General features: G+C 42.3%; 1 protein-coding gene across 4 annotated transcripts in view; it reads left to right on the top strand.

Moving 5' to 3' along the window:
* The window catches only part of RIN2 (Ras and Rab interactor 2), a 224,515-nt gene that overhangs the window by 85,167 nt on the left and 118,210 nt on the right, over positions 1-21,138 (top strand). The window contains exon 3 of one of the 4 annotated variants that reach the window (XM_058684765.1): positions 9,534-9,640. The exons of 2 other annotated variants lie outside the window; for them this stretch is intronic. The gene's annotated coding sequence lies outside the window, so the exon portion shown is untranslated. Of the gene's footprint in view, positions 1-9,530; positions 9,641-21,138 lie in introns of all 4 variants that reach the window. One more of the 4 variants, XM_058684764.1, reaches the window with a different exon arrangement.

Here is a 21,138-nt window from a genome sequence, read left to right as displayed (position 1 = left end):
CCAAGCATCTGTAACTCCTGTCTTACTGTAACATTCCTTCTGTACCATGGTCGCTACCTTTGGGAGAATTGTATAGGGACAATAGTCAAGCCCCCTGGCCATTTGGGGAGGCATAAGGGAACAGAATTCACTGGATTGCAAAAGCTTAAGCTTTTAGAGCTGCATATGCTTAAGCCACCAGATTTCACCAATTAAAAAAAAACGACAAAAAACCAAAAACTTCTGTTTCCCTATGAGCTCATCCTGTCTGCAGAACGAATAAATGGGTTTAATATTTTGTCATTTAAATATAGGCAGTCAGCAAAGTATGACTTTTCCTTCTGGACCTCGATGCTGACCAATGATCAAGGCTCTTGTGCATGCCTGCTCAGATCTAAGGAGAGAGCCTAAAAGATGGGGGCTGAGGCCTGGGCACAGGAGCTCCATACAGGTTCAGCAGCTGAGACAATGTCTTTCTACCCCTAGCGCTTTGCTCCTTGCTTCATCGAAGTCACAGAGAGAGAGCTTCCAGAAGTGGAAACATTTTTAAATAAATCTTTTAACTTTTCGCCTGTGGATACAGCTGCATTGACACAAAGCCACGTTTGAGGCATGATGTCTCGGAAGCCTGGCACCACGGAGTGTTTTTCTACTGGGACCCATAATGGCTGGCTTTTAAGAGTGGTCCTGTGTTCAGTTTTATCAATGTGGTGCTTGAACTGGGCCTTCAGCTGACCTCCAAAAGGAAATAGTTTTAAAAGGAAGAATTTTAAGTCTGCCAAGAGTCAGATAATGGCACAGCACAGAAAAAAGCAAGGGTTTGTGTTTTATATTAAAATACAAGTCTCTTAATGGCTCAAAAACAGCAGCCTCTAGAAAATGTGCAGCTTAATATACGAAGCTAGAAAATACAGTTTTAAAGATCGAAAATTTCCCTCTTTTTTCCTTGTGATTTATTGGAAAGAAGCAAGTTCTTTCCTCCTGAACCTTCTCCTACCTTTATTTTTGGTTTTATACAAGCTGACTGTTCTCTTTAAAGTAAATTTCAGAGTACTCTGAAAAAGTCCATGCTGGGTTCATAGCCTCGTGCCTGATGAGTTTTCAGCCCAGAAGCTCTACAAAAATGTGCTTTGAGGACAAAGGCCATTAATATTTGGTTAATTCTGTATGATCAACTTCTTTCCCACCTGCACATCCCTCTTTTTCACCCAAAGAGTGATACAGTGAGGACCCTGGGAGACGAGGGGGTGGGTTTGCTCACTGTCTCAGTGCATCAGGCGTGCCTTGGTGGAAGTTGTCGTCTCTCCTCAGAGTGATCATTTGTGAAGAGAAATAGTGTGTGTCCCCCTCACTATTGGTGTGGACTCTGGCTGGATACTAGACAGGGGACATAAGCCGACATTATAAATCACTTCCGGAGAGATGTGATCTAGAGTTCTCAGAAACCAGTTGGCCTTGTTGGTCACCTTACTTTCTGTTTGTGGCAGTCCCGTAAATAAGTGGAGCTGCAAAGAACAGCTTAGGCTACAAAAGGAGGTCTGGGAACCCTGAAATCAGTGGAATTGTCACCTACGTTTTATCATCCAACATGTGCCTCATGTGCTGTATGTCCAGTTACAAGCAGTTGTTTTTTTTTTTTGATGTTTTTATTTACTTTTGAGACAGAGAAAAAGCAGGAGCTGAGGAGGGGCAAAGAGAGAGGGAGACAAGAACCAAAGCATACTCTGGGCTGTCAGCAGAGAGCCTCCATGTGGGGCTTGAGCTCATGAGCTGTGAGATCATGACCTGAGCCGAAGTGGGACGCTCAGCCACGTGAGCTACCCAGGTGACTTGCCTTTTTTTTTTAAGTTTACTTATTTTGAAAGAGAGAGATGGAGAGGGAGAGGGAGAATGTGGGGGAGGGGCAGAGAGAAGGAGACACAGAATCCCAAGCAGGCTCCGAGCCAAGCCATCAGCATAAAGCGTGATGTGGGGCTCGAACTCACAAACTATGAGATCATGACCTGAGCTGAGATCATGACCCGAGCCGAGATCAAGAGTCAGATGCTCAACTGACTGTGCCACCCAGGTGCCCCTAATTGGCAATGCTTGTCCCACTAGATGGTATGTAAAATAATGGTGCTCTTACTATCATTGGTGACTTAGATGCTGTAAAATTTAGTATTTTTCCACTAGAGCATTCTATCGATTGGTCATCAAAAATGGAACTAGAATTATGAATGGAGTAACTCTAGATTTGCAGGGTGGCTAGTAATGAAGAAACAGGAAGAGAAACCACTCTTTGGCTTTTTAAAGCCTTTATGTACAGTGGGGTGTTTTAGCCTCTATCCACCCTCATTTAAAAAAAAAAATGTTAACATATAATTTTCATACAGCAAACATAAAATCTTAGATGTACAGCTCCATAGACTTTATGCAGACAGAGCTCTGTAGCAGACCACCACTGTAACTAACACTCAGATCAAGGTAGAAAGCATCTGTATCACCCCAGGTAGTTTCTTTGTCAATAACACTCCCAAATGAGAATAGCCATTATTCTGACATCATCAATTCACTTCGGCTGATCTATGCCATAAAATACATACACTTTTGTGACTGGCTCCTTTTGCTCAACATGTTTTTGCAATTCACTCATGTTATGGTACATATCAATATCAATATTGTTCCTTTTAATTCCTGGGTACTTACCCATTCTATGAATGTGCACAATTTTTTAATCCATTTTCCTGTTAATGGATATTTAAGTTGTTTCTAGTTTGAGCTATTGTGGAACTAAATTGTCATGAATATTCTTGTACTTATGTCTTTTTGTAGACACATGCACTCATTTATCGTGAAGTAGCATTCCTTGTGACAGGGTAGGCATAGATATTAGTAAATATTCCAGTTTGCAGAAGTAACTGGACCAAATTTTACTCCCACTGGCAGTGTGTGAGAGTTCCAGTTGCCCCACATCCTTGCCAACACCTGATGTGGACAGTCTTTGAAATTTTATCTGTTCAACTGGTTATGTAGATATATCTCATTATGGTTTTAGTTGACATTTTCCTGATGAACAGCAATATTGAACACCTTTTCATATGCTTTAGACGTGTATATTCTCTTCAGTGAAGAGCTCATTCATGTCTTTTGCTCCTTTTAAACATTTCTTTTGTCTTTTTCGTATTGTTTTTCAGGCTTAAAAAATACATATTCTGACCATAGGTTCTTTATTGGGTGTATGTATTTAGAATATCTTATCCCATTGACTTGTCCACTTGACTTGTCCAAGTCTATGACTTGTCCATTCACTTTTTAATGATGTGTTTTCTTGAATAGTTTTTAATGTTAATGAAGTCTGATTTGTCTTTTTTGCATGGTATATCCTTTTAAAATGTTCTTGTTGTCATTGTTGAGATGGTTCTTGCTTTTTATGTCCTATTTAAAGAAATATTTGCCTATCCCTTAGTCCCCTGGTCTGATAACCTGTTTCTCAGGCCAGTTCAGCTGCATGCCAGAGTCAATGTATTTTCTTGAATAGGGAAAATAGAAATCAGTCCAGGCTAAATCTGGGTGAAGCCCGAAATGTGCCAGAGGTTAAGTTAGGAAGGTGAAATCAGCAGATGTGCAGAATAGATTGAAGCAGAAAGAGGCCCGACACAGTTAGGTTTTTGGTCCAAGGAAAGAGGAATTCTAGAGACTGTGGTTGGGTTGAGCAGATAATTAATTATATTGCTTTCCAGCCCACATTGTATCTCTAAGAGTATTTTGAGAATCTTGTCAGACTCCTTCCTAAAATTAAACTCTTTGATGTTCACAGCTTCTAATTTATTGTCCAGAAACATTGAAAAGTTGACAAATTTCTGTTTTAGGGACATCATGTTAATGTCCGGTGGCCATCATTTTTCTTCTAAGTGCTCAAAACCCATTATCTTAATAATCCTTTTTTGGCCATATTCAGGGAGTAAAACCTCCACTTAGAATAACATTTATCCATCCAAAATCCTCTCACTCTCCCCCCATTTTTAATAAGTTTTCCTAAAAAAAGATCAATGTCAATAATTCCGTGATCTCATCTGTTTTCCTAAAGTCCTGGGTAAATGTTTGGGTTTGCTTGTCATAATGAGACCCTGGCAGGTCCTGGACAGCACTGCCCAGGCAGAGGGGACCGGTGCCAAGTGGGAGTTAGCAGGAAGCATAGGACATGCAGAAGGAAGGTGGGCAGCTATAAACTCTGTGAGAGACAGAAACCTATGTCCCAAACAAAGTAGGATTGGGATCATGTAGCAGCAGCTGAGCTGAGACCCGATGGCTCAGGAGATAAGCTCTGGAGGCCATGGGTCTGTGTGGTTTTCCTGGGAAGGGAGAATAGCTGTATACTGCGAATGTACCTCTATGCCAGGCTATTCCAAGTGTTTTATCCTTGAAATGTTGGGACAACAGAAATTGAGCTGAGTTTCCTAAATGACCGTAATTGGCAGGAACAAGATGGGAGTAGCCACTCAACATCCAAGAAGGTGAGCTGGATGAGGCTGCAGAGATGCCCTCGGCCATGCACTCTGAAGAACAGAGTAGGTATGCACGGTATAGTAGAAAAAGAGGACTCTTGGGACTCAAACATACCTGGTTCTAATACTGGCTCTATGACCTATTAACTGTAGGACACTAGGCAAGATGATACCTGCATCCTGAGATCAATAAGAGGATCAAATAGGGTTGTATAAAAATGTATAAAATGCAAATTTTCCCATTTTCCTCCTATTTCTTCCCTATGCTCCACCCAGAGGATAGCTTTCAGTCCTTGTCTTTCTTGCCCACTTTGCAGCACTGGCCCAATTGAACAGTCACAATATTTTGAAACAAAACCTTCCTTTGGCTCCCAGTTAGACGCCCCCTATTCCATGACAACAGTTACCATGTTGTATAAATCTGCTAGACCTGCAATAACATGACACCACAGACTGGGTGGTTTAAACAACGTAAATTTATCTTCTCACAGTTCTGGAAGCTGAAAGTCCAAGTTCAGGATTCTGGCAAGATTGGATTCTTCTGAAGCCTCTCTCCTGGGTTTGCAGATGGCCATCCTCTTGCTCCCTCTTCACTTAGTCTTTCCTCTGTGTGCATGCATCCCTGCTGTCTCTCCCTGTATGCTCTAATCTCTTCTTCCTATAAGGACCTTCTTTTTTTTTTTTAATTTTTTTAACGTTTATTCATTTTTGAGAGACAGAGAGAGACAGAGTATGAGCAGGGAAGGGGCAAAGAGAGAGGGAGACACAGAATCTAAAGCAGGCTCCAGGCTCTGAGCTGTCAGCACAGAGCCCGACTCGGGGCTTGAACTCACAAACTGTGAGATCATGACCTGAGCCGAAGTCGGACGCTCAACCGACTGAGCCACCCAGGCACCCCAAGGGACCTTCTTATCAGACCAGATGGATTAGGGCCCGACCTAACAGCCTTAGTTTAAGCCTCTTTAAAGGCACTATCTCTTAAATACAGTCACATTCTGAGGTTTGGGGGTTAGGGCTTTAATATATGAATTCTGAGGGACAAAATTCAGTCCATAACACATGGGTGTGCTGACAACTCCCACACTTGTTTCTCTAGCATGTTCCTACCCATCCTTAAAAGCCAGATCCATTGATGTACCTGCCTATACTATACTTCTACTATACTATACTATCCTGATCTTTCCTCCTGAATGTCCTGGCAACTCAAACTCAACAATTCCAAAATCCAATTCATTATCTTTTCCCTAAATCATTCCATTTCTTGCTAACTTGTGGATTCATATAGGAGGAGCTGTATCTCATATGAGTCTTACCAATTTGCTGAATCTGTTTGAATAGGAAAAACCAAGAAGAGCAGCCTGGATGTCCCAGGAGAGGGTAGTACAAAATATAGCATGGTTTAGGCATGTAGCCTTTGGAGTCCTCTGTTATCTCTACCACTTACTCCTTGTTGACTTGGAGAACATTATTTTACATTTTTGTACCCCATTTCAGGCTGATTCGAATGGCAACCTCTCCTGGATGCTGTGACAATTATATGAATCTGTATATGTGGTGCCCAGTTTGGTACCTTGGGCCTTATCTGTTCAGTTCTTACCAGCCTTACTTCTGGCTCCCAGCACTTGCATCTCTGACAAAAGAGAGCAGGAGCAGCCCTCAATCAATGACTGATGAGTGTTGGTGTATAAATACCCCAGCTCCCTCACCTTTCAGATGGGATTACTCTAAGGTTTGTGTTTGATGCTGTTTGCAAGAGTTTCCCTATGAAATTAAGCTCCAGTGAAATTGGCTTGAAATCTATCCTGTCCTTCTGTGTGTCACTCCCCATTCACCTACCAGCATTTCCTGGCATCATCTCTCCTAGAAATTACCTGCTCTGGAATCCCTGACTCAGGATTTGTTTCTGGGGGAACCCAAGCTATGACAGTGTGCTATGGTATGGATGTGTCCCCTCAAAAATTGTATGTTGAAATCCTGTTGCTTAAGGTGATGGTATTAGGAGATGGGGCCTTCAGGAATTGCTTAGGTCATGAGAGTGGAGCCCTCACAATTGGGATTAGTGCTCTTATAAAAGAAACCCCACAGAGCTCCTTAACCTTGTTGTCTATGTGAGGATACAACAGGAAGTCTGCAACCAGGAGATGTCCCTTTCCCAACCTAGCTGGCAGCCTGATCTAGCACTTCCAGCCTCCAGAACTGTGAGCAGCAAATTTTTGTTGCTTGATTTAGTGCCTAGCATCTAGCAAATGCTCAGAACTGTCATTTCTGCCATTAGTTAAGTTTTTTTTTTAACCAGTAGAAAGCAAAGATGCCCCTGGGTGGGAATGCAGTCTTCTTCACGCTGCAAAGAGAGGCCCTGTGTGGCATCATAAGCCCGTGAGAGCCCAGTTAATGATGGTCAGTTTATAACACGCATTCTCATTGGGGGCTCTCATGGCCCCAAGGAAGCAAAAATTGCTTTGGGGTCGGGTGCTGGGGAATGACAACAAATCTTAATCTTCCTGTTCAAATTACAGATGTCTGTGACCTATACATAAATATACTGTATATTTATAATATTAAAATTGAATGGAGGGGGTCATTAAGAAAAAAATGTGGAAAAAACCTCCTGGGAGAGGAGCAAGAACCCCGCTGGTTTATAATAGGCAAAAAAGTTACTATTGACATTACCCTGGCTTTGGACCATCCTGGGTGGCACTGTTTAGTGTGCTGGGTTCATGTCCTCTTTTCTGGAATGGGGATTTAGCAGTTGAACTTGAATAAAGTTGTTTAGTTCAGTTTGCCCAGGGAGGCACCAGGCTTTTTGGCAAAACATTCATCTGTTTGTGGTTAAGATTTTCCTGGTTCTTATTACAACCAGACTTGGTTACATTTTGAGAACCATGAGGCTTGGCTCTCAGAAACAAGACGACCGGTTCATCCAACATGGTGTGCTTTGAATCTTTCCTTCTGACTTCTCCAAAGCTTCTCCTCTTGGCTGACAGCACTGAATTTGGCAAGAAGAAAAAAGGACCAAATTCCTTCGTTCCCACCCACGTTTCTTTTGCCAAAGTATTATTATTAAAGGGTTTTAAAAATATAGCTCTCCTGCAGGCGTATAATGAGCCTGGCTTAAAGATTTATTTTCATTCATTAGGAAGGCATCAGAAGGATGGTCAGGCTAGTTCAAAGTAGGCTACAGGAGACGAATATGGATTTATGATCAGTTCAAAGCAAGACTGCTGAAATATGCTCACCTAATTTAGGTACAAAACTAGTCACCACTGTACAGGGCAATCAAGCCATAATCTTTGGAGTTATTCTCTGCTGGGAAAATGTAATTTCTGAATTATATTTGCATGATTCTGAGTATTTGGGGAGTTTTTAAAAAATTATCATCTAGATTCACCTTGACGTTTACTATACCACTCTGTATGGTCTATGAAATCTTAACAAGCTTTAATTCTACTTTCCTTTCAAGTATCTGAAAGGCTATCTGAAGAACTTGAATTAACTTGTCCCTTTTACATCAAAGGCACCTGGGAGCTAGGTGCATTCAACAGTTTGCTGTGTTTACAACACCTTTATACGCCTAGACATCTGCTTATTTCCGTGGTGTAAATGCTCCAGCTGTCATGAATTTCCATCTACCGATGCAATGTCATTGAAGGTGGAGTTGAGAAGAAGCATATAGTCATTATTGTGAGCCAGTATTCTCTAGTTCCAGAACATCATTGAGTGTGTGCTGCTACCTTTTATGGATTGTGGTCATGATGTTCAAATTACATGCTAAGAATGTAGAATTGTGGTCACTAAGTATCTCTGAAGGGCTTGAAAGATCAGCTGAAACTATAGTCCCTGGAGCCCTGATATTCCTTGAGGGTGCTTCACAGGTTACACAAACTTTAATTCAATTTTCTTTTCCAGGGCCATTTGGGTGGCTCAGTTGAGCGTTCAGCTCTTGGTTTCAGCTGAGGTCATGATCCCAGAGTCGTGGGACAGAACCCCAGGCTTTGCACTGAGCTGCACTCTGCTGAGCATGGAGCCTGCTTAAGATTCTCTCTCTTTTTTCCCTCTACCCTTCCCTTCTTCTCACACATGCTTTCTCTCCCTCTCTAAAAAATAAATAAATACATTTCTTTTTCAAAGTTACATTTTAAAAAATACAATGAAAGAATACATAGGTAGCAAACATATAGAGAGGTATGTGGGACTGATGAACACTGAGTGTAGAATTTTTGTGACTCCTGAGATAGAAAAGAGGCTATGGTGGGTGAGGAATTTAAAGGGGTTGTGAGTACAGAGGTGTGCCATACTATCTTTAAACTTTGTTGTAGATCTTAAATACTGCGTAACAGATTAACAAGACATACACCCACAAATACATTTTATATCAAATTTCAAACCTCTAAAAAACGCTAATGTCAAATTTGCTGCCAGACTAAACTTATTTTGTACAAGTGATGGAATAAAGTTTTCTCTTGTCTTCTCTGTGTAATTACACATTTCCCAATGTTTCTTGGGGGAGTTTTAATGTGCAAAAACATTAAACTGTTGCTGAGAATCTTGTTTTATTTTATTTTGTATAACGAGACAATGGAATCTGTTTTTAAAATTTGAAGCAATTTCATACTTAATAAATGTTGCAGGGGCACCTGGGTGGCTGAGTTGGTTAAGCATCCGACTCTTGGTTTCAGCTCAGGTCATGATTCAGATCAGGTCATGGTTTTGTGGGTTTGAGCCCCACATCAGGCTCCATGCAGAGCCTGTTGGCATTCTCTGTCTCCCTCTCTCTCTGCCCCTCCCCACTCACATTGTCTCTGTGTCTCTCAAAATAAATAAACTTAAAAAAAAATGTTGCAAATAGTTCAAAGAATCAAGTATGCCTTTCATTTATACAGATTAGTAAATTGTTAACATATTATCACATTTACTTTATCATTCTCTCTCTCTCTCCTACACACACACACACACACACACACGCACACACACACGCATACACACACACCTTTTTCTAAATGGTTTGAGAAGAAGTTGCATGGATCATGTCTCTTAGTGCTTCAGTGTTTTTTGTTTGTTTTTCAGTAGGCTTCATGCCCAGCATGGAGCCCAGTGTGGGGCTTGAACTCATGACCGTGAGATCAAGACCTGACCTGAGATCAAGAATTGGACACTTAACCAACTGAGCCACTCAGGTACCTCAATACTTCAGTGTTTACTTCTTAAAACAAGGGCATATTCTTATGTCACTACAGTACAGTTGTCAAGTTCAGGACATTTAATAATACTTTAATCTACAGTCCGTATTCCAGTTTCCCCAAGAATGCCATTCCCCAAGAATGCCATTTGTAGCAAGTTTACTTTTTATTTTTTGGACTCAGCATCCAGTCCAGGATCGTGAGTTGCATTTAGCTGTCATTTCTTTTTTGAGTCTTTCAGTCTGAAATGGATCCTCTGCCTTTCTTTGTCTTTCAAGACCTTGACATTTTTGAAGAGTTCAGGCCTATTGTTTTTGTAGAGTGACCCTCAGTCTGGCATGTCTGATGTTCCTCACAGATGGATTCAGGTTATGTGCTTTTGGTGGGAATGCTACAGAAGTAATGTGTCCTCCCCAGTGCCTGATATCAGGAGGCACACGTGGCAGGTAACTCTGCTGGCTGGTTATGGTGGTGTCACCCAGGTTTCTCTGCAGTGGGAGATTTTTTAGAGCCATGATTTGACTAAAAATGAGGGATGAATCCAGGGGGGCCTATTGAGACCCTCCTGGGCCATAGCTCCAGAGTTTGCTCTGAAAATGTCAGGCAGCTGGGTGAGCCAGCCTGCTTTCTAAGCTGCAAAGCATTTTTGTGGCCCCAGGAAAGGGCAGCATCAGCAGCCTGAAGTGTCTGCATGTCTGGCATGAGGCATCCTGGTGCTCAAAGAGCTGAACTAAGTTCTGCGACAGGAACCTACACCAAGCTGGGCCTCCAGGATGGTTGCTGAGTGTGGTTGTTCCCCTGTTTGGTGATGTAATATTTGTGCAGTGTGGGTTTTCTGAGTTTTCCCCACTTACCCGTGCAAGATAAAGCCAGTCTTTTCTCTGAGCCAGGGCTGCTGAAGTGCCAGGCCACAAACCATGCATTGCCTGACCCAGGCTGGAACAGTGGCCTCTCACAGAAAAACAGGAAATTAGAACATATGCACTTTCCACGTACTGGCTAAATTATGAGTTTCTCAGTGGTTCCATGTGGCTTGAATAACAGGGTAATTTTCTTTCACAGAGTAAAATATTCTAATTAAGATGTATTTTATTGAATAACATTTTATTTTAGTGACTTCTTTTTCATGTCTAGTGCCATTTTAAGTTCTATCACAGATAGATTTTCCGTAGATTTTCAGTAGGCCAAGGAAGCATGGTGTTAGCAGGGCAGATGTTATGTGCTTGTCCGTGTTTTATAGATATACTGGGCACACTCTAAATGTTAGGGAACATGCAGGGCCCTCTGGTGACAAATAGAAACATGGAATTAGAATGTCATGGGAGCCTGTTCCCTGTGGCACGCAGAGAAGGAAAGGCTTAATGGTGGGGGCCAGAGAAGGTGGCACAAGAGGAGGTGATCTTTGGGCTGAGTCTTGAGTGGTAGAGAGTGTTTTAAACAGAGAGACTGTTACAGACATACAAAGGTGTGGCAGATGAGAGTGGGCTTGTGGGCGGGGCCAGAAATGGGAATAAAGGTTTGAGTCAGGTTGGGGAAGACTGTGTAGTATATGTTACATCAAAGAGCTTGGACTTCACATCCTAAATGTCAGGGTTGGTGTCTCATCCCGATTAGATTTTGTGCGTCAGAGCAAGAAGGGCTTCTCAAACTTGAGGGAAGCATTTCTGGGAAAGAAGACCCTCATTCACTCTTCCAAGGGAGCTTGACCTATCTCTGGATGTGTGGGTGTGGGGCTGTGAAGACAGGAGCTGCTGCTGTCTTTCCACCACGGGGCACACTGAGCATGGACAGCACTGACCCCAGGAAGCTAGAACCTGGAAGCAGAAGAAAGCCAGGGAAACGGCCTCGTCAAAATCATGGGGCCACGGGACTGGCCTGTGCTTCCTGAAGCGGGACTTCAGTACCTCCCTTAATCACTTGTACTGCCTAGTGATTTTTAAGTTTTTATTTTGAAATGGGCCAAACTTCTTAAAAGTTGCAAGGAGAGTTCAGAGGACTCGTGTTTACCATTCATGCAGATTCACCAATTTGTACCTTTTCGCCCCTTTGGCTGTATCAGTACCTGAGATCAGGTTGTATACATCACACACCTTTACCACTTACTACTTCTGTATGCCGTTTTTAAGAACAGGGGTGTTCTCTTCGTCCCCACAGTCCTATCAGCCAAGACTGAGGCTTAGTCATTGATCGAAATTACAGATACTAATTTTTTACTTATTTGAGAGAGAGAGAGAAAGATAAAGAGAAAGTGTGAGTGGGGAGAGGCAGAGAGAGAGGGAGAGAGAGAGAATCCCAAGCAGGATCTACACTTAGCATGGAGCCCAACACAGGACTCAAATCCACAAACCATGAGATCATGACCAGAGCCGAAGTTGGACACTTAGCTGACTGAGCCACCCAGGCTAAGATACTAATTTTTAAATGTTCCCAATAATGGCCTCTCTATATAGCTTGTTTCTTTCTCCAATCAAAGATCATGTGTTTTTTTAGAGGTTCAGGTCTTTTTAACCTGGAACAACTTTTCAGCCTTTCTTTGTCTTGCATGACATTGATATTTGTGCAGAATCTGGGTTTTTTATGTAGTGTCCCTCAGTTGGTGGGGTGTGTGTGATGTTTCCTTATGACTGGATTCAGGTTCCACACCTTCTGTTGGAATACGCTATAACTGACATTGTATCCCTGGGGCATCGGGTCAGGACGAATGTAGCATCTGTCTACCCGCACTGGGGATCTGAACTTTGATCAGCCGGTCAAGGTCTTATGTAGTTTCTCCACTGTACAGTTACTATCATTTCTTACGCAGTTAATGAGCAATCTGTAAGGAGACATTACTGTTTATTTTTAAATCAATTTGAATTGGATTTTCTGTTACTTATAACATGAAAGCTGCTCACTGATTCAAGAGCCCATTTATATTGCTGGGTTAATTGCTGGTGACCACGGGGAAACAAGCAAGGGATTAGGATGAGAAAAATAGGAGTTTCTTAAAAGCTTTAATTGTGGTCAGGTGGTAGCAGAGCCAGACCAAGGTGCATGGGGATCTCGAGAGGATAAATCATTTGGTGACACTTCTTAGTCTTTGCATGTATTTTGGAAAAAAAAAAGAAAGGAAGATTTTTGTGTCGATAAAAATCACACCCTCTGTAACAAGTCTTTTAATTGTTGGAAATTTGCAACAATTTAAAAATAAGCCTTTCATTTTTTTTATTACTCTTTTTAAAGTTCTATTTATTTATTTTGAGAGAGAGAGAGAGAGAGAGAGAGAGAGAGAGAATGAGAAGAGAATGAGAATGAATGAGCAGGAGAAGGGCAGAGAGAGAGAGAGAATCCCAAGCAGGCTCCATGCTATCAGCACGGAGCCTAATGCAGGCTCAATCTCATGAACTGTGAGCTCATGACCTGAGCTGAAAAGTTGGTCACTTAACCAACTGAGCCACCCAGGCGCCCCTTTTTTTCATTACTCTTAACTGGATAATGTTAGTTATGTTCACAAAGGATAGTGGTTGTTTACAGGGACACACAACATTTATTCAAAATATGTTTATGCATTTTTTCCTGGATTTTATACTGACAAAAATGTTCCCATTAATTATAAATTCAGTACTAGTTGAGCAGGATTCTTTAGACAAGCAGTGAACCAGGCTCACAAACAGAAATTCCATACCATTTACTGGGAGATGATCTCAGGGAATGCCAGTAGAAAAGTAGGGACAGGAGAGAGGGGAGGGAAAGCAGTCCTTAAAGTGTGTTATTTAGCAAATGTGTGCATGTTTTTTTGTCTGCGTGGTGTGTGTGTGTGTGTGTGTGTGTGTGTGTGTGTGTTCATGTTTGCATCAGTCCATGATTGTCCATGATTATCCTGCTGTCCACACTAGATGTGTGTACCCAGACCCTGAGATAAGGCTTCAAGTGCAAATAGTTTTTTGGGAGGTAAGGGGGATGCTGTTGGCAGGTTTGGAAGTGAGAAGAAAAGGCAGCCACTAACTGATAAGCCAGCCCCCACTGGGGCACCTGAAGCCCCATCTCATGAGATAGTCCTGGGAAACAGTGTAGAGTGGGCACCTCGGAGTTCTCCCACCTGACAGATAAGGGAGCAGGGTCAAAGTGAGGCAAGTCACTATTGCTGATGAGTATCGGTGCACCGTGCATGATGTGGCTTCAGAATCTTACCTACCTGGGATTGCCAATTTAGGCCACTTTCAGCTCACTGGTCTAGGTTGGGCAGTGTGGTGGGCAGTGACAGAATGCCTGGAAAAATACTCACCCAGGGTAGGCCGAAGCTAGTCAGGAATGTTCTCTGTCTCCACTCGGGTGGGATCTCTGAGATCTGTGCTCTGGAGGGGGCAGTGCCAACCTACACACATGTCACTGCTGAGATTGGAAAATTGGATTGGAAACAGATCAAAAAGGGACCCTGAATACCTAACCAGGAATATGGATATTCAATTCTAAAAACTGTGCTGCGAGGGACAGGGACAGGGAAGCAGGAAGCTGGGAAAGGACGGTCCCTTTGGTGTGGCATGTTTGGGCCGCGTGAATTGGAGCAGACGCAGCAGCGGGGGCGCACAGACATTAGGGAGCTGCTGAAACCATTAAGGCTGCCGCCGCCCAAGGTCTAAGTGGTTGTGGAGAATGGGAAGGGAGATGACAGCCGTTTCGGCCAGAAGACTCTGCAAAACTGTGCAGTGATTGATGGGCCGAGTCAAGCAAGTTTTCAAGCCTGGTGCCCTCATTAGCAGAGGGGAGCGGGGACTTCAGAGGAAAGGAATGTTAAGTGGAAAGTCAGCATTCAATATTCAGAGCTGCATTTCAGAGAAAGAAACCAAGAATGAGTGATTCTTTCTTTACTTTTTTGTAGACAAGTATTTCGGAGTTCAGAAAAACAGGTAGGAAAGCAGGAAGAAGACTCAAGATTGGGTTTTGTTTTGCTTTGTTTTGTTTCTAAATTGGAACCATACGAAATACATAGCTGCAATCCAGAAATCATGCACAAGTCTGCCAACTGAATGATTTGACTTCTGTCTACTCTCTTTGTACACCTCCCTGAACTAATAAAGGGGATAGAAATTAATCAGAAACAGGGAGCAGGAAAGAAAAGTAAACACTCAAGTCCTAAATGAGAAAACAAAGCCTTTGGTTCCTGGAGAAAGCTTTGGTTTTGGCTCAGGTCATGATCTCACGATTCATGGATTTGAGACCCGGTGCGGTATTTGCTTGGGATATTCTCTCTCTCTCTCTCTCTCTCTCTCTCTCTCTCTCTCTCTCTGCTCCTCACCCTCTCTTTCCCTTTCTCTCTCAAAATAAATAAACTTAAAAAAAATAGAAGTGGGGTACCTGGGTGGCTCAGTCATTTAAGCATCCTTCTCTTGGTTTCAGCTCAGGTCATGATGTCATGGTTTTAGAGTTCAAGCCCCACATTAGGTTCTGTGCTGGCAGCACAGAGCCTGCTTGGGATTCTGTCTCCCTTTTTCTCTGCCCATCCCCTGCTTGCTCTCTAGCTTTCTCTCTCAAAAATAAATAAACATTAAAAAAAAATAGAACCTTCCAGCTGTAGGGGAGCCTCACATTTGCACATAGAAGTGCCATTTAGGGTGCCTGGGTAGCTCAGTCACTTAAGCATCTGACTCTTCTTTTCTGCTCAGGTCATGGTCTCATGGTATGTGAGTTCAAGCCCTGTATCTGGCTCTATACTGACAGTGTGGAACCTGCTTGGGATTCTCTCTCTGTCCCTCCCCTGCTCTCTCTCTCCTTCAAAAATAAATAATAAATAAGTAAATAGTTCAAAAAAAATGCCATGTAACATAAGATGCTCTAACAGGCAAAGAAAATAGGGATATACAAGTAAAAGCCTTTTGAAAATCAAAGTGCCATATGCCAACTGGGTCACTATCTCCATGATCATGGGGCATTAGCTCTGTTATATCCAGACCCTACCATTTGGGTTAGGCCAATGGAGACTATGAGAACGATGGTTTGGCCCAGCATTGAAGCAGATACAAACTATCTTTCCTGACTTTTACAAAAATACTTTTTAGTGTTCAAGGGTAATAAGCAAGAGGGTAAGGTCTTCGGGGAGATAAAAGCATTAACCTCTTGTCTCCTTTTTTTTGCTGGAGACCTATTACAGATACCCAAAAGATGGAGACCTTGTTTTGCCAAGATAATCAGCTTTGGGGTGATTCTAAGGCATGTTATGCAGTTTCCTATTATCTGCAGTAACTTGAGGTCAGTAGAAGCTGATTGGAGAAGGTCATAATATATCCTCAGACCTAAAACAAGCATGCATTTGGGGGCTTGATCTAAGACACAGGGCTGAAGTGTTTTTCAGTGCTTACTCAGTGTGTTTTGACCTCTAAGATGATGATGCTGGCAGGGTAAAGGCAGCTGGTTTAGGATTGAGATAGGATTGGAGGAGGAGTCCAAGACGGCAGACCCAGAGTAAGGGGCTGTGGTGTTTTCGAAGAGCCAAAGGAGGAGAGAAGGTGGAGGAAGGAGTACAATAGCCAGAATGCTTTTAAGGAGAGAGCATGGCCTCTTGAACTGGAATTAAGAGCTCGAGAGGAATTAGGACGTCTTAGGGCTGTTGGATCCAAACCTGTCTCTCTTCCCCAGTACCACCAGGGTATAACTAGGGCCACTTGGGACTGAACCTTACACTTCTGCAAACCAAGTCCAGGTGAGGATGGGAGAAAACCAAACCAGTAGTGGAACCTTTGTCTATTCTCTCATGGGCCCTAAGATGATCCAACCTGCCCTAAGACCTAGGCAAGAGAGGACACTGCCCTGGGCTATGTACTTCATCCCACTCAGCCTCATCACTCCCCATGGAAGAAGAGGTCCATGGAGGCAGGGGTTATGCCATTCTGGACCCTGCATTTCTCTTCCCTTATTGTTCCAGATGCACAGCACTCTGGAATCCCTGCCCACATGTCCCAGGCCTGGTGGCATAGCCCACACAGGCTGGAAGTTTTGTGGGCAGAATCTGAGGTGACAGTTGGACAGGAAGGCTGGTGTGTCCACAGAGCTGTCAAGACAGAAGAGTAGAGTGACAAGCCATGGGATAGGTTCTGGATGCCCCATGTGTCCCGTTCAGCGCAGAACACTGAAGAGTCTGAATATTTAGACATTTTTTTAAATGTTTATTTATTTTTGACAGAGTGAGAGGGGATTCCTCTCTCCCTCTCTCTCTGCCCCTCCTCCACTTATGCATGCACATACTCTCTCTCTCTCAAAATAAATAAACACTTTAAAAAGAGAGAGAAAGAGAATGAAAGAGAGACAGAGCAAGAGCAGGGGAGAGGCAGAGAGAGAGGGAGACACAGAATCCTAAGCAGGTTCCAGGCTCTGAGCTGTCAGCACAGGGCTTGATGCGGGGCTCAAGCCCACAGACCGTGAGATCAAGACCTGAGCTGAAGTCAGATGCTTAACTGACTGAGCCACGCAGGTGGCCCAAGAGTGAAAATTTTAAATGGAAACCTGACCTTCCAAGTCCTTGGAAAGAGAATAGAACACAGTTTGTCTTGGTAAGAGAATAGAACACAGTTTGTAATCTTGATTTATAATTTAAAAAAATTCAGACATAAATAATGTCAGCCTCCATTTGTCTTCTTGCCCCAGGCCCTGAAAGTATTCATGCCTACCTAGCATCCCCTTGTGAGGCATGAGAGTCCAGACAAGGTCAATGGCTCAGTGCCTCCACTATCCACTAAGGTGGATCCACAGGCTTATTTGACCCTGCATTCTTTGATCTTCTTTTTCTAGAAGTCTGACTCCAAGATCATCATTATTATGACCCAAAGCAGTCTCCCTCAGATGTATGTTTGTGCTACCTTCAAATACTCCCAATGGAAAAGGGGAAATCCAACTGCTTCCCTTCCCCTCTTGGCCCCCATAATAACCATGGCTGCCATAAGCATGGGTCAGACACCTGCACAAGAGGATAGGATTTGGGTAGACCATAGTGAGGAAAACCCTGTGTTTCAAAGGGAGCCTGCAGAGCCTAGCGGAAACTACTTGGTAGTTTGGTAGTAATATGAGATTGGATTTGTAAAATGCCCCAGTCATATGTACTTGTCTCTCCCAGCAAAAGACATGAATGCCGTTGGTCAACCAAGAGAGACTAAAACATGCCTGAACTGCAAAGGCACTGTTTTCTGACACAAACCACCTCATTGGTGATGGCAACAGATATCATTGACAGCCTTACTATGAGAGCTTATGTGAATTTCCACAACTCTTTTGTAGACACATAAAATATTAACTATTTTGGAGAGCAGCTGTTTCTTTATGCATCATCCTTGATAATTTCTGGATAGTGGCTGTAAGATGGTATTCATACATGGTAATTGGGCATTCACAATGTATAGAGGTGTTGTGGTATTTTTTTTTTATTTTGATATTGGATGTTGTGCTTCTGCTGACCATCCCACATGGAATCTGCAAGCATAGAAGGATAATATTCTCCAGAGGCTCAACTGTTCTCCAATGCACTTAAAAGCAAGGATGGGAATTTTCAGACTCTAATCCCCATAACACATGGATGTAGGTACATGCACAAACACAGAGAAGTCCATTTGCTCAGCCAGTTATATTTTATTGGGAGTTTTGCATCTGTTCTGGTGAATTTTTTGTTTTGTGGTCTCCAATGAAGATACAATGGTGTGGACACACACCTGGAGACCTCTAGAATTCTGATTTGTGCAAAAATGAAAGAGCCAAGAAACATGATTGGCTAGGTAATTGCAGAGAACAAAGTGAGTCTCTATATGATAGAGAGGAAAGGCCTCCAGATCATAGACCCTATAGGAGAAATCCAACAACAGAAAGAAAATGTGGATTAAACGTCCTTGTGTTTCAAAGTGGTATAAAGAATGTTTTTTCCCAGCATGTTATGTGGATTGACAGCAAGCTATCTTGTCATTCTCAAAGTTACAGTTCTTGTCATTCTTGAAGTTTATATCTTATTTTGTCATTCTCGAAGTTATAGTTCTTCCTATTATCTTACACTTTTGATGAAGCCATTCCTTAAAAGCCCTTCCTTTCAGCCTTGATGGCTTCTCTGTAAAATCTCATGCACTTACTTATCCCAGAGACACTTATTGAGCACAGATGTGCCAGGCACTGTGTTGAGTATTGGAGCTACTCCTCTGAATAAGGCAGATGGGATCCCCAATGTCTGATGGGCAAAAGGAAGATCTTTTCTTCTCCTCCTCTTCAACCTGTAAAGAAATAGAACCTACGGAGTCTCAAATAATAGACTGAACATATGGCTTCCTTCAGGTTTTCCTGATGGGATCACTCAACTTGGTTGAGATGATAGCCAAACATATTTCAGGTCTTACTAGGAACAAATAATGTGGTTTCATGGCTAAAGCATTGCTTTCAGTCTAGAGATCTAGTTTCTTACTTTGCTATCTTGTATTACCTTGGTGTAAAAAGAATCAAATCAAAGCAACCTCTTCAGAGACGTTGGGGTTTCGAATGGGTAGATTAAATGAGTCATGAACTGGAGTCACCCCTACCCTCACTCAGTAGAGCTGATAGTTAGATTTTCATCAATTTTGCAAATTTGTTGATGTCCTGTTGGTAGCCTGAAATTATTCATGATGAGAGTATTTATCCCATAAAATAGGCAACTGCTAAAATTTGGGGCTTTTATTCCCCAGAAAGCCAGTTGTTAAGTATTTTCTAGCACATCCCTGTTTAAAGGGAAGGTAGATATCCTAATGGTGAAGTGGAAAATTTGGAAAGATGTCAACACATACAGGATCAAAATGAAGGGAAAAGAAGCAAATTAGTACATGAAATTCTAGGCAATTATTCCCTAGGGGCTAGTTTAATCTCTGTAGGGATGGTGTCCCGCTTTTTGTGCTTCAGAGGTGGTTGTCATGACGTTTTAATCTAGGACTATTTTATTTTATTGTGACAAGAACACAACATGAGACTTACTTTCTTTTAAAAAAATTTTTATATTAAATATAATTTATTGTCAAATTCGTTTCCATACCACACCCAGTGGTCTTCCCAACAGGTGCCCTCCTCAATGCCCATCACCCACTTTCTCCTCTCCCCCATCCCCATCAACCCTCAGTTTGTTCTCAGTTTTTAAGAATCTCTTATAGTTTGTCTCTCTCCCTCTCTAATTTTTTTTTCCCCTTCTCCTCCCCCATGGTCTTCTGTTAAGTTTCTCAGGATCCACATAAGAGTGAAAACATATGGTATCTGTCTTTCTCTGTATGACTTATTTCACTTAGCATAACACTCTCCAGTTCCATCCACGTTGCTACAAAAGGCCAGATTTCATTCTTTCTCATTGCCAAGTAGTATTCCATTGTGTATATAAACCACAATTTCTTTATCCATTCATCAGTTGATGGACATTTAGGCTCTTTGCATAATTTGGCTATTGTTGAAAGTACTGCTATAAACATTGGGGTACAAGTGCCCCTGTGCATCAGCACTGCTATATCCCTTGCGTAAATTCCTAGCAGTGCTATTGCTGGGTCATAGGGTAATCTAGTTTTAATTTTTTGAGGAACCTCCACACTGTTTTCCAGAGTGGCTGCACCAGTTTGCATTCCCACCAACAGTGCGAGAGGGTTCCCATTTCTCCACATCCTCTCCAGCATCTACAGTCTTCTGATTTGTTCATTTTAGTTTCTCTGACCGGCGTAAGGTGGTATCTCAGTGTGGTTTTGATTTGTATTTCCCTGATGAGGAGTGACATTGAGCATCTTTTCATGATGTTTATTTATTTTTGAGAGAGAGAGAGAGAGACAGAGTGTGAGCTGGGGAGGCACAGAGAGAGAGGGAGACACAGAATCCGAAGCAGGCTCCAGGCTCTGAGCTGTCAGCACAGAGCCTGACGCAGGCTTCGAACTCACAAACCGTGAGATCATGACCTGAGCTGAAGTCGGAAGCTTAATCAACTGAGCCACCCAGGTGCCCCTGAGACTACTTTCTTAAAGAGGACATTATGTAACCATTTAGACCGTGTGTATGTTCTTCTCTTTGGTCCCCTAACCACGGAAGCTGCTAGTGAACAAAACAAAACATATTAGAAGAATAAAGAACATTGAGTTTGGAATGACAGTAGTCGATTGCTGAGCAACAGAGTATTCCATGAGTGCCTGAGGATTATTGCTTCCACTTTTCTCACTGATTATCTAAGAAATACAAAATATCAGTATTGTAACCAATTCATAATGAAATAGGTGAAGCCTCACTGAACATCATTTGTGATTGATCCAAACCTGACTGGTGAATTGCATTTGTTTGGAATTTTTGAAAGTGGAAAGAAAAAACCTTGGTATGAGAAAAATTGCACTGGCAGAAGAAAACTTTATTGTCTAAAAATGTGCAGACTCATCAAATAATCTTGTAGAAAGTATAGTCAAAATTTAATACGGAAAATTTAGTACTTGATAGAAATAATGAAAACAATTACCACCACCTTACAGGGCAGGAATGTTACACAGTAGTTTCATGAAGACAAA

This window comes from Neofelis nebulosa, chromosome 9, assembly GCF_028018385.1.
Source record: "Neofelis nebulosa isolate mNeoNeb1 chromosome 9, mNeoNeb1.pri, whole genome shotgun sequence".
Lineage (NCBI taxonomy): Eukaryota > Metazoa > Chordata > Mammalia > Carnivora > Felidae > Neofelis > Neofelis nebulosa.
The sequence above is the reverse complement of the archived record's forward strand: the minus strand, read 5'-3'. Positions and strand labels throughout refer to the sequence as shown.